This window comes from Sturnira hondurensis, unplaced genomic scaffold, assembly GCF_014824575.4.
Source record: "Sturnira hondurensis isolate 20B ecotype Veracruz unplaced genomic scaffold, ASM1482457v3 Scaffold0013994, whole genome shotgun sequence".
NCBI lineage: Eukaryota > Metazoa > Chordata > Mammalia > Chiroptera > Phyllostomidae > Sturnira > Sturnira hondurensis.
The window spans coordinates 954,344-967,540 of NW_028086625.1; the positions used below are offsets into that span (position 1 = coordinate 954,344).

The 13,197-nt window shown below is 41.6% G+C and overlaps 1 pseudogene; it reads left to right on the forward strand.

Moving 5' to 3' along the window:
• The first annotated feature begins 22 nt into the window (after positions 1 to 22).
• LOC118998356 (sperm acrosome-associated protein 5-like) lies at positions 23 to 10,211 on the forward strand (annotated as a pseudogene).
• Positions 10,212 to 13,197: the final 2,986 nt, after the last annotated feature.

A 13,197-nucleotide genomic window follows, 5' to 3' on the forward strand; every position in this document is an offset into this window, starting at 1 on the left:
CCAGTGATGTCACTCCGAGGAGATGGCTACGCCCACCGCGTCTCCTCCCACGGAAGGTGGCGGCATCCAGCAGGTGTTTTACTTTGTTCTGTGGAGATCGGCATTCCTAAAACTTCCAAGACCAATTTTCTTATGACGGGGAGGGGAAGTGCCCAATTAAGGATAGTTCTAGCATGAAGGATTTTGGTGTCTTGAATTTGGAGGGCAGCATCATGTTTGCAGGTGTAATTGAACACTAAGATGGGATGCGAAGCAGAATTGCAAGGCGTGGACGTAGTATAGGAGGTAGCTCTGGCTCCATCCAGTGGCTAGGGCTGGGAGTTGACAGTCAAGCATTTAAAGGCAAACCAGAAGCTGAAGAATAAATAAACAGCGACCTAGGACACACACGTGCGCGCGCGCACACCTGTACACACTTCGGAGCGGAAGGGGGTGTGTTAAGTAGGGGTTGACAAGTTGCTTCCTCTGGATCAGCAGGGACGACCTTCTTTCGTTGGAAATGACAGTTACACAATACAAAAGAAGCGGGCCACACAAATATCTGAAGCAAAGAGCTTTCTGGTGGAGGGCACGAATGTTAAAGGCCCTGAGGTAGGACCCAGTTTCGAGTCTTGGAGGAACAAAAAGTGTGTCATTGTACTGGGAGTGTAGGAGGTGTGCACAAGGGAGAGGTGAATGGGGACCAGATGCTGTAGGGTCTCCTCTGTCAAGAAGAGAGCTCTTGTTTCATTCTGGACCTAATGGGAAGCCATAAGAGGCATCAGATTTTTAAAAGACCAGTCTGAAGCGATCTAACATTATATATTAATGTTAAAAGCACATATATTTGACCCCTGTTTTTTGCCTTTTTTGCATCACTAGAACATAAAGTCCATAGGGATTTGCTTAAGTGCCTCCTACATGGCAGGTAGTGTTCTAGATAGTGGAAATATAGCAAGGAAGAAAACAGAAGCAAAAACAAACAAACAAACAAAAACAATGGACCACCACGATGAAGACAGCCTCGTTTCAAACCCATACCTACCAGCTGTGTAACCTAGGGTAGGAATCAACTTCTCTGGGCTGTTTCCTCATCTATAAAACTGGGGTACTGACAATACCTACTACTTTAGGGTTGTAGTGACAAATGTGTTGATAATTGAAAGGGTTTAGAACAATGCCTAGCACATGGCAAGTGCTAATATAAATGTTGATGGTGATTTAAATAAAATTAGATCATATATATATAACTTTTTTAATAAGAAGAAAAATAAAAAGATGGTGTTGAGAATGGACTGCAGAGGGCAAGGGCAAGGGCAAAAACAGGAAAGTCAGTAAGAAAACTTCTGCCAACAGGCTCAGCAAGTGATAAAGAGGGCTGAGACCTATCATATTATCTTCCTCTCTGTCAGGCACTGTGTGAAGCTCATGACATGACCTGCCTCAGAGAGCCTCAACTTTCTGTGAACAGTCCTATGCATCCCCTACACTTCTCAGATAAAGAAACTGAGTCACAGACTAAATAACTTTCCCAAGGTCACACAGTTTCCCAAGGTCAGATCCTTAGCTGCCACCCAATAATACTCTTATTTATTCAATATCCCACAGAACTTCCAAAAAGTATCTGAGGTTCCTCATTCTAGAAGCATTAAAACTAGCCAAAGAATGTTTTTTACCAGAAACACAGATGGAGCTTCCTAGCAGACAAAACAAAGAGAGAAAGCAAGGGAATAACTCAGATCTCTTGCTCCCTGGGAACAAAATTTATAAGCCCTCTGAATGCATTAGTAAGTAGAAAATAGGAGCAAGTGGACCTTTAGGCTCATCCTAATCTGGCCTCTTCCAGCCTGTAAACAATATTTCCTTACCATCTCGTATGTGCACACACACACACATACACATGAAGAAAGAAACCCTTTAGGGTTGGTGGGTGTTGGGGTACAGTGGTTGCCAGCCCCCAAAATGTTCTTGAGCCAATGATACAGCCCCTCAGAAACTGTCCCAGGTTTCACAATGCACAGCCACAAGATATGTGAGTCCAGCTTTTCTGCTACAGAGCTGGGACTTCCACTCTCTGTCCTGGACATCCTCTACCATCAGGGCCTGCAAGCGAGACCTCCTCATACAGTGGCCTAAGCAGCAGGTAACTATTTAGGTGAAGTAGTGTGGGAAGCTGACAGGTGGTTCCACCACCAAGTCTGCACATGTGACACTCACACTCAAATACCCTCCACCTCACTGGTAAGTCATTACAGTTGCTCTTAACATACATTTTATCAAACCTATGAAAGTTGACAATTGTGAGCAGTCATTTTGGACCATGAGGTAGCAGGCGAGGTTGATAGAGCAACAGCACAGGAGACAGTTCTCTGGTGACCTTGGAGTTATCACATTTGCACTGAACTACCTACTGTCAAGTGAGGAATCCTCTTCCAACCTCTTTTTAAAAAGATTTTATTTATTTTAGATAGAAAGGAAGGGAAGGAGAAAGAGAGGGAGAGAAGCATCAATGTGTGGTTGCCTCTCACACCTCCTACTGGGAACCTGGCCTGCAAACCAGGCATGTGCCCTGAATGGGCATGGAAATGGCTACCCTTTGGTTTGCAGGCTAGTGCTCAATCCACTGAGCCACACCAGCCAGGACCCCTTCCAACCTCTTAAAGCCACTGGTATTTGTACTGGTGTCAGTATGTGCAGTCAAACTGAATCCTGACTGATACACCAGACTTTTCTGTCTTGGTTGACATGACAGTAAATGTGAAACACGTGGTACTGGAAGGGTGGTGAATAATGGTGAATGAAGAACAAACTGTGAATGAATTTGGAGAGGCAAAGGACTATGGAATGGAGATGAAAGAGCAGTAGAGTGGAATGAATGTGAGTAGTGTGGAGCAGAGTGAGGAAATAACTATGCATTAGATTGTGCCATAATCTGAAGTTATGGATGAGACAGAGTACATGATGGGAAAATGAGAAACAATCTAAGTGGCAAAGAGTTAAAGTGGGAGCAGACTGTGACTTCACTCATAGTGAATGGTGGTAATGAAAGGTGGAAATATGAATGGAGTTGATAACGCATTAGAGTTGATACGAACACTAAGGATTACAGTGTTAATGAAGGGAGGTTTATGAGGCACAGTATGAACAAAGAGAGGTGAATTTCAGGGGAAGGTAGGAGTGAATGGAGGTAATGTGTACGTAGAGGGAAGAATGGGGTGCACAAAGGACAGAATAAGAGAGAATAGAGATAAATCCATGGTAGACTATGAATACATGAATCAGGTTGAGTTTGAGTGGAGATACTACGAGGGGGAGGAGAGTGACAAAAGGTGAATGAGAGGCAGGCTAGGATTAGATAGGGGTAATGCAGGGCAGTGTTCCAGGGACGTACGGGGGTCCCGGTGTAAATCAGCCCAGGTGAATGAACTGAAGCATGTGAGTAAATGAAGGCAATGTTGGGCAGGGTGAGAAGGGACAGAAGTAAAAGGCAGAGTCAGGTGAGTAACTGGGTATTGTGAGGCAAAGGAAGAGGGAATGAAGGTCCACTCACATGGCCCAAGATAAGTAAGGTGGGGAAATGGGGCACAATATGAGCAAAAAGTGGTGAATTTGAGGTACAGTGTGACTAAATGGGGGTATCCGGGGGCAGAACAGGAGCAACTAGACTTGAAACAGGAGCAGAATGGGAGTGATAATTGGAAATAGGAGTTACATTGGGAGTGGATTTAAATGAATGAGCTAATGAAAGGCAGAGTGAGAGTAAATGGAAGCAATAAAGAGAAAATTGAGAAAGCAAAGAGGCAGCCAAGCACAGAGTGAGTATAGCTAGGCGACCTGAGCTAGTGTTTAGGAGTAATATGAGACAACAAGTCCAGGAAAGGGGGGTATACAGACACAGCATTAGAGAAAACAGAGGTGAAGAAATGACAGGGAGAGAATAAGGGAGAAAAATGAGGTACAGAGTCAATGAACAAAGTTGAAGGATGGGCCACGTGAGACTGAATGGGAGTCATTTGATGCAGTGACAAGGAAATGGAGGTAAAAGTAGGAAATGAATGTGAGTGAATGGAGGTGAAAAACAAATATGACATGGGAGAATTGGGATAATGATAAGCAGAGAGTTAGGGAATTGTAGTAATAGGAGGCCTGGTGTGAATGAATGAGTGGATGAGAGGCAGTGTAAGTGAATGGGGAATAAAAGGTAGAATGAGAACAGGTGAAAGAGCAGTAGTGTGTATACATATATAACATATAACATGTAAAATGAGGCAGAGTGTGGAGTAACATGGGGCAGATTCCAATAAATTAGGATGAAACCGGGCACAGTAAATGAAAGATGTGGTGAGAATGAGTAAATGGAGGTAATAGGGGTCAGTGACTGAGGGTACGGTGGTCATACTTTTTTAAAAATACTTTTTATTTTCACAATCAGAAATGAAAGAGGAGAGATTACAACGGATACTGCAGAAATAGAAAGGATTGTAAGAAATTACTATGTGGAACTGTATGCCAAGAAATTTGAAAACCTAGGTGAAATGGACAAATTTCTAGAAAAATATAATCTTCCAAAACTCAATGAAAAAGAAGCAGAAAACCTGAACAGGCCAATAACAGCAAATGAAATTGAAGAAGTAATCAAAAAACTCCCATCACACAAAAGCCCTGGGCCAGATGGTTTCACAGGAGAATTCTACAAAGCTTTTAAGGAAGAGCTAACCCCTATTCTTCACAGACTATTCCAAAAAATCCAAAAGGAGGGAAAACTCCCCAACTCTTTCTATGAAGCCAGCATCACCCTAATCCCAAAGCCAGATAGAGACACAACAAAGAAAGAAAATTACAGACCAATATCACTGATGAACATAGATGCTAAAATCCTCAACAAAATATTGGCAAATCGCATCCAACAATATATCAAAAAGATCATACACCACGACCAAGTGGGATTCATCCCGGGGATGCAAGGATGGTTCAATATACGCAAATCAATAAATGTAATACACCAAATAAACAAAAGCAAAGACAAAAACCACATGGTCATATCAATAGATGCGGAAAAAGCTTTTGATAAGGTACAACACCCATTTATGATAAAGGTACTCAGCAAGGTGGGAATAGAGGGAACATTCCTCAATATAATAAAGGCCATATATGAAAGACCTACAGCCAACATCATACTCAATGGGCAAAAACTAAAAGCTTTTCCACTAAGATCAGGTACAAGACAAGGTTGCCCACTTTCACCACTTCTATTCAATATAGTATTAGAAGTTCTAGCTGCAGCGATCAGACAAGAAAAGGAAATAAAAGGCATCCAAATCGGAAAGGAGGAAACAAAACTGGCATTGTTTGCAGATGACATGATAGTGTACATGGAAAACCCTATAGCCTCTACCAAAAAACTGCTGGAACTAATAAATGAATTTGGCATAACAGCGGGATACAAAGTTAATATCCAGAAATCAAAGGCATTTTTGTATACCAACAATGAAGCAGCAGAAGCAGAAATCAGGAAAAAAATCCCATTCGATATAGCAAAAAGAAAAATAAAATATCTGGGAATAAACCTAACCAAGGAGGTAAAAGACCTGTATGCAGAAAACTACACAACACTGAAGAAAGAAATCAAGGAAGACACAAATAAATGGAAACATATACCGTGTTCATGGATTGGAAGAATTAACATCATCAAAATGTCCATACTACCCAAAGCAATTTACAGATTCAATGCAATACCTATTAAAGTACCAATGGCGTATTTCACAGACATAGAACAAACACTTCAAAAATTTATATGGAACCAGAAAAGACCCCGAATAGCTGCTGCAATTTTGAGAAAGAAGAACAAAGTAGGAGGGATCACAATACCTGATATCAAACTGTATTACAAGGCCACTGTAATCAAAACAGCCTGGTACTGGCACAAAAACAGGCACATAGACCAATGGAATAGAACAGAGAGCCCAGAAATAAACCCAACTCTCTACAGTCAATTAATATTCGACAAAGGGGGCAATAACATAAAATGGAGTAAAGACAGCCTTTTCAACAAATGGTGTTGGGAGAACTGGACAGCTACATGCAAAAAAATGAAACTTGAGCACCAACTTACACCATACACCAAAATAAATTCAAGGTGGATAAAAGACTTAAATATAAGCCGTGAAACCATTAAAACCCTAGAGGAGAGCCTTGGCAAGAAAATCTCAGATATTCCACGCAGCAATATTTTTACTGATACGTCCCCTAGAGCAAGGGACATAAAGGAAAGAATAAACAAATGGGATCTCATCAAAATTAAAAGCTTCTGCATGGCTAAGGAAAACAGTATCAAGATAAAAAGAGAAGCAACTGTTTGGGAAAACATATTTGCCAATGATACCTCAGACAAAGGTTTAATCTCCAAAATATACAAAGAACTCATTCGACTCCACTCAAAGAAGACAAGCAACCCAATTAAAAAATGGGCAGAGGACTTGAACAGACATTTCTCCAAGGAGGACATACAGAGAATCCAGAGACACATGAAAAGATGCTCGATATCACTAGCTATCAGAGAGATGCAAATTAAAACCACAATGAGATACCACTTAACACCAGTCAGATTGGCTATCATAAACAAAGAAACAAACAACAAGTGCTGGAGAGGTTGTGGGGAAAAGGGGACTCTAGTTCACTGTTGGTGGGATTGCAGACTGGTACAACCACTATGGAAAACAGTATGGAATTTTCTAAGAAAACTAAAAATGAACGTACCTTTTGACCCAGCAATTCCACTCTTGGGAGTATATCCTAAGAACCCTGAAACACCAATCCAAAAGAACCTATGCACCCCGATGTTCATAGCAGCACAATTTACGATAGCCAAGAGTTGGAAGCAGCCTAGATGCCCATCGGTAAATGACTGGATCAAAAAACTATGGTACATTTACACAATGGAATTCTATGCTGCAGAAAGGAAGAAGGAACTACTACCCTTTGCAACATCATGGATGGAACTGGAAAGCATTATGCTGAGCGAAATAAGCCAGGCGGTGAAAGACAAATATCATATGATCTCACCGTTAACAGGATTCTAAACAAACCAAGCAAGCAAGCAAAATACGACCAATGACACTCAAATATGGAACAGGCTGTCAGGGCCCAGAGGGGAGAGGGGAGAGAATCATAGGGGAAAAGGGAATGGACTCACATGAACAAGTATAAAGGACACATGGAGAATAACTAAGGGTGGGGGGTGGAAAGGGGAGGGAGGCGGGGAGCATGGGGCGGGGGGCGGGCAGGGTTGGGAATATAAGACAGAAACCTGTACTTGAACAAGAATTAAATAAAAATTATATTTAAAAAAAAGAATAAACTTTATGTTTCATGTAAAAAAAAGAAAGTATTGAAATAAAATATGTGAAATAGTTTCAAAAAAAATAAAATAAAATAAAATAAAATAATACTTTTTATTTATTTATTTTTACAGAGGGGGAAGGGAAGGAGAAAGAGTGGGAGAGACACATCAGTGTGTGATTGCCTCTCATGTGTCCCCTACTAGGGACCTGGCCTGCAACCCAGGCATGTGCCCTGACTGGGAATCAAACCAGTGACCCTTTGCTTCACAGGACCGTGCTCAATCCACTGAGCTACACGAACCAGGGTGGTGGTCATATTTTGGAAAGCACAAGGAATCTGAGTTAGTAGTAGGCACAGTGTAGTGAATAGAGCTGACTACTCAGCAGAATGGGGGGAATGGAGGTTCAGGACAGAATGAGTAAAAATGGAAGTAACCAAAAAAAAAAGAAAGAAAGAAAGAAAATGGAGGTAACCAAGTGCTAGAGAATGATTAACAGTAGAGTGACACAGTTAAGGAATGTAGAGGAATGTGAGCCAAGCATGAATCCTGTCTGTTCTTTGTGTGTCCCCAGCACCCCTCTCTCTGTATCTCTGACATCTCAGTTTCTCCCTGTTTTTGTCTCTTTCCATCTCTGTGTATATGTCAGTGTCTTTATTTTTCTGAGTGTGTGTGTGTGTGTGTGTGTGTGTAACAGGGCTGGCACTGAAGAAGATGGTGAGGTGCCCAACCCTCTGGCTTCTGTGTTCTAGAACATCTATCACTTAGGTCTTTGCTCATAAAGCCCAGAGTTCCAGAATGCCCTAGTTCTGAACACTGCATGGTGAGTCTGGAGCAAGGAGTCTACTAGGAAGGCTTGTGGGAGTCGTAATGCAAGCCTGGGGCACTGTGGTGGTGACCCTCATGCTGCTGGTTGCCACTGTGGATGCCAAGATCTATGAACGCTGCGACCTGGCAATGAAGTTGGAGAAGGCAGGCCTCAATGGCTTCCAAGGCTATGGCATTGGAGACTGTGAGACCCCAGTTGCCCCATGCCCCACCTACCCTCCAAACCTCCCACTCAGAGACAGGCCCCCCTTGTCATTTATCACTTCCCTAGGCCAGGGCATAATCCCCTCAGTCACCCCCTGACTGACTGTGGTGAGTGATTTAACCAACTCTAATGTTATTACCATCATTGCCTTCACAATCACCTTCATCTCTACCATCAACACCATCACTACCATCAATGTCATCACTGCTATTACCACCATGAATACCATAAACACTGCTATCATTGACATCTCACCAAAATCACCAACATCAACACCACCACCAAACCAAGAACATCAACCTCACAACTGAGCTGACAACCATTCCTGTCTCCACCCCACTCCTCCTAACCTCTTCTATTCCTAGAACCCATGCTCATCTGCTACTTTCCCTCTCTCTGCCCCAGGGCTATGCATAGCACATTATGAGAGTGGCTTTGACACCTCCCTCATAAACCACAATCCTGATGGCAGCAGTGACTACGGCATTTTCCAGCTGAATTCTGCCTGGTGGTGTGACAATGGTGTTACACCCACCAAGAACCTCTGTCACATGGATTGTCGTGGTAAGGCAGCAATGGGAATACCCAGAAGCCCTGCCTGGCCCCAACACACAGAGGGCAAGGTTATCTAAGCCATAATCTCCAGTAACAAGCAGAAAAACAATAGGGAAAGGAGCAGAGTTGCCTGGGCTGTTAGAGACACCACCCTTTCTCCTAACCCAGACTGCACTGAAATGTTGTCTGGGTCAGGAGGACTCAGAGGTCCTAAACCTCACCCAGAATGGAGGCTGCCATTTTCTAGAACTCAGGAAACAGGAAACTTCACTTCATGTGGAATTTCGATTGCCCTGATTTGGGGTTGAGGTTGTTCATTGCCTGGGGTGAGGGAAGAAGCAGATACCTAATTGTAGAAACAGATACAAGGCCCCTCTGTGCAAAAAGGAGAGAAATTTCCAGATAAAATTGTAGTGTTGTTGAAGACAAAATCGAGTAGCAGAAGTTGTTCAAAGTTGGCCAAAATGGTGTTTGAGGTTATCCAAGATAGTTCAAAATGGAGACTGAGGTTATTTGGGTCATTCATATCATAACCAGTCAAAATGGGAGTTGAGGTTATCCAGGACCTGACAACATAGTGTTTAAAGTCACCAGGACTGACCAACCTTGCAGTTGAGTAGCTTTCCAACCAGCCAACATCGTGGTTCATGTGATGTCAGGTCAGCTACCACTGCAGTTGAGATAATTCATAACCACATAAAATGAGAGTTGAAGTCATATAGCACTGGCCAACATGGACTTTAAGGTTGTCCAGAACCGATCAACATGGTGGTTGAGGTTATTTATAGCCAGCCAACATGACAGTCAAAGTCATTCAGGATGAGTCAAAATGAGTTAAGATTGTACAGAACCAGCCAACATGATAGTTGAGGTAACCAGCTGACAAGTATATCAAGGTTATCCAGAATCAGCTAATGTAGTTGTTGATGTTATTCAGGTCCCCAAAAAACCAGGACCCCTGGGCCCTACATACACTGTTACCCTGTCTCCAATGCACCAGATCATTATATCTCTTTCTTTCAGACCTTCTCAACCGCCATATTCTGGATGACATCTTGTGTATCAAGCGGGTAGTGTCCTCACAGAATGGTATGAATGCCTGGTAAGTTCACGGGAATGGCTTGGACCCTGGGCAGCTGGGGTAGTGGCACCACCACCCCATCAGCCTGTTCACTTCATCCTCCCTTCCTCCTTCCTTTTCCCAGGGGTTCCTGGATCCAGTACTGTTATGGCCATGATTTATCTGAGTGGCTCAAGGGGTGTAATATGAATGCAAAACCTAACACAGAGAGAATGACTTCATAGCTCATTCCCAGAAAGAGAGATTTTATTTTCCTTCCTTTTCTTTCTTTCGTGGACTTAATAAAGGATAGTACCTGTAAGCAATGCAAGAGACCTCTGATGCCTGATCCTCTTCATTTTTCCAATGACTGAAGGTACCCCCATTCAACCAGATTAATATATTCAAAGCTCTAATCAGGGGATACCAGATCACTCACGGTTGTAGAGGGTGTGGAAGATAGTGTAGTGATTAAGAGCATAGGTTCTCTCATAGGATGGTTCAAATACCATCTCTACCACTTACAAACTCTGTACCTTAAGGGAGGCACTTAATATCTCCATATCTCAGTTTCTCATCTGTAAAATGAGGGTGATAATGACAGTAACTATCTCATGGGGTTGTGGGAGAATTATGTTTGTAAAGCACATAAAGCGAAGGGTGAAGATAATTGGCTTCCCTTAAAAGTATCACTCTCAGTTGAGGGCACTACAGGGTCTTTAATTAAAGCAGATACAGTCTCTTCAGGAAGCTCAGTGGGAAATTAAAGTTCAAAGTACTCACATTCTTCCACATCCTCCCACATATTACCATTCTAACTCTCAGCCCCCATTCCCTCTTTCACAATCAATATCCTAAGTTTAAAATGATAGACTGAGAATTTAGCCCAGGGATTCAACGAATGCACAAGGTAATAATTTCCTCTTATGAAAGGCCTGGGTTTTAGTCTGTGCCTGGAACAGAGAATTTAGGAATCTGAACTTGTGACTCTTTGTGCTGCTAGCCCAGTTGGAAGCCGCCGCCCCCATGAAGAAGCAGTCCTTTATGTCCTTTGTAGTCTTTGGTTAGGTGTGGATGCTCATCTACTCAAAGCCTTGTTTTCAGTGTTTACTTCATACAAGTTAAGCACAGATAGTCATTAAAGCATCTATCTGCCGCTGCATGTCAAAGAATTCCTGAGGCTCCATCCTTAATGCCAACTGGATTTCCTCTGCCTTCAGCCCCAATCAGTCTAGATAACCAAATCTTACATTTCCTTGAGGGTCCATAATGGGTGTCATTACTCATTGTACCAATTTCTGAATGTGATAGTTATTCATCAAAAGCAGAAATAAACTCTGGTGACTTTAAGTAACAAGCAAATTTCCTAAAAGCTTATCAGGTATTTCTGGGAAGACTGCATAATCAAGCTCAGAAAGGGTGAAGCACACCCAAAACTTTGACCATAAAAGAGGCTGGAGAAGAGATACTGTATTATCAATTGTTGCTACTTCTGGAAATTGGATCTGATGCCCTAGTGTTTTTTTCTTTAATTTGTTCTGATTACACATCCTTTCTAATAATTTATGACATTTATAGTATATTTATAATCATTGTTCCTTTAGTGGTCATCTTTAAAACTGTAACTTTGTATCCATTGGTCAACCTTTTATTTCTTGTTCATGGTACTTACTCTCTATTGTGAGAGATGCCAAACAGCTGTTCTTTTTGTTTTTTTGCATTTCTCATTTTTAGTTATACTTGATGTACATCATCATATTAGTCTCAGGTTGCACCTTAGTGATTGGACATTATATAAATTATAAGTGGTCGTCCTGATAAATCTCTCATACCATACATTGTTAGACTACTACTGAGCATATTCTCTATGCTCTACTTTATATCCCCATGACTATTTTGTAACAACTATTTTGTATTTAATCCTCTAATATTTTTGCCCATCCCTTCACCCTCACCACCAGTTAAACAGCTATTCTTAATAATATATTTTATTAATTTTTCTATAAGAGTTTAGTATTAATACTGAAACATTTCCCTAATTATTTCCATGGGACTGTGTTTATCAAAATAAAGTGGGTTTCTGAGCCACGAAATATCTCCATATCTCAGTTTCCATATCCACAGTATCCTTTCTGTGGATACTGTGCCACGATTTACAGTGAGGTTTAGCTTTTAGCTAAAGGCTCTCATACATTCAGAGCCTCAAAAGGTTACAGACTTGAACAATATCTCTGATGTAAGTCATTCAGTACAAACCCAGGATAACAAGTACAGAGGCCAAGTTGTTTTGCATCAGGACCTTGGTTCTTGCTATTCCTTCTGCCTGGAATGTTCTTACCCCCAGGATGGTTGACACCTCATTTTCAGGTCTAAGCTCAAAATGTCATGTTCTCAGAAAGGCCTTGCCTGACCATCTTAGCTAAAGCATGTTCCCTAACCTTATGTTTTCCTTTTTCTTTGACTTTTTTTATGAAGGATTTCCCATTTTCAGTTCTGTCACAAGCTTTCTCTTCTCTGAGTTCTTTAACCCATCATGAACCTTAACAGGCAGAAGGTTTTTCTCATATTCAGGACAGTCATAGTGTTTCTATCCTATGTGGGTTCTCAGATGTACAGTGAGTTTTGACCTCTCACTGAAGGCTCTACTACACTTATCACATTTATAGGGTTTCTCTCCTATATGAGTTATTTGACATATAATAAGATATAATTTCTGAACAAAAGCTTTATCACATACATTTACAGTCACAGGGTTTTTCCCCTGTGTGAACTCTCTGATGAATAATGAGATAGGATTTCTGGAAGAAAGCTTTATCACATTCATTCCATTCATAGCAATCATAGGATTTCTCAAAATTTTCTCCTATATGCGCTCTCTGGTGTAATATGAGCTATGACTTCCAGAAGACTTTTCCACATACACTACATCCATCAGATTTTTCTCCTGTATGAATTATTTGATGAGCACTGAGACTCAGCTTAATGTTGAAGGCTCCTCACTGTCAAGGTTTCTCTCTTGTATGAGTACTTTGATGTCTACATAGTGTTGATTTCTCTCTGAAGGATTTACCACATCTATTACATTCACATGACTTATCTCCTGTGTGTGTTCTCTGGTATACACTGAGGTGTGTCTTTTGATTGAAGGTTTTCCCACTCTCAGAACATTCTCCTGTGTGAGTTCTCTGATGTATAGTGAGCTTTCTCTTTTCTCAGAAGGTTTTGCCACAT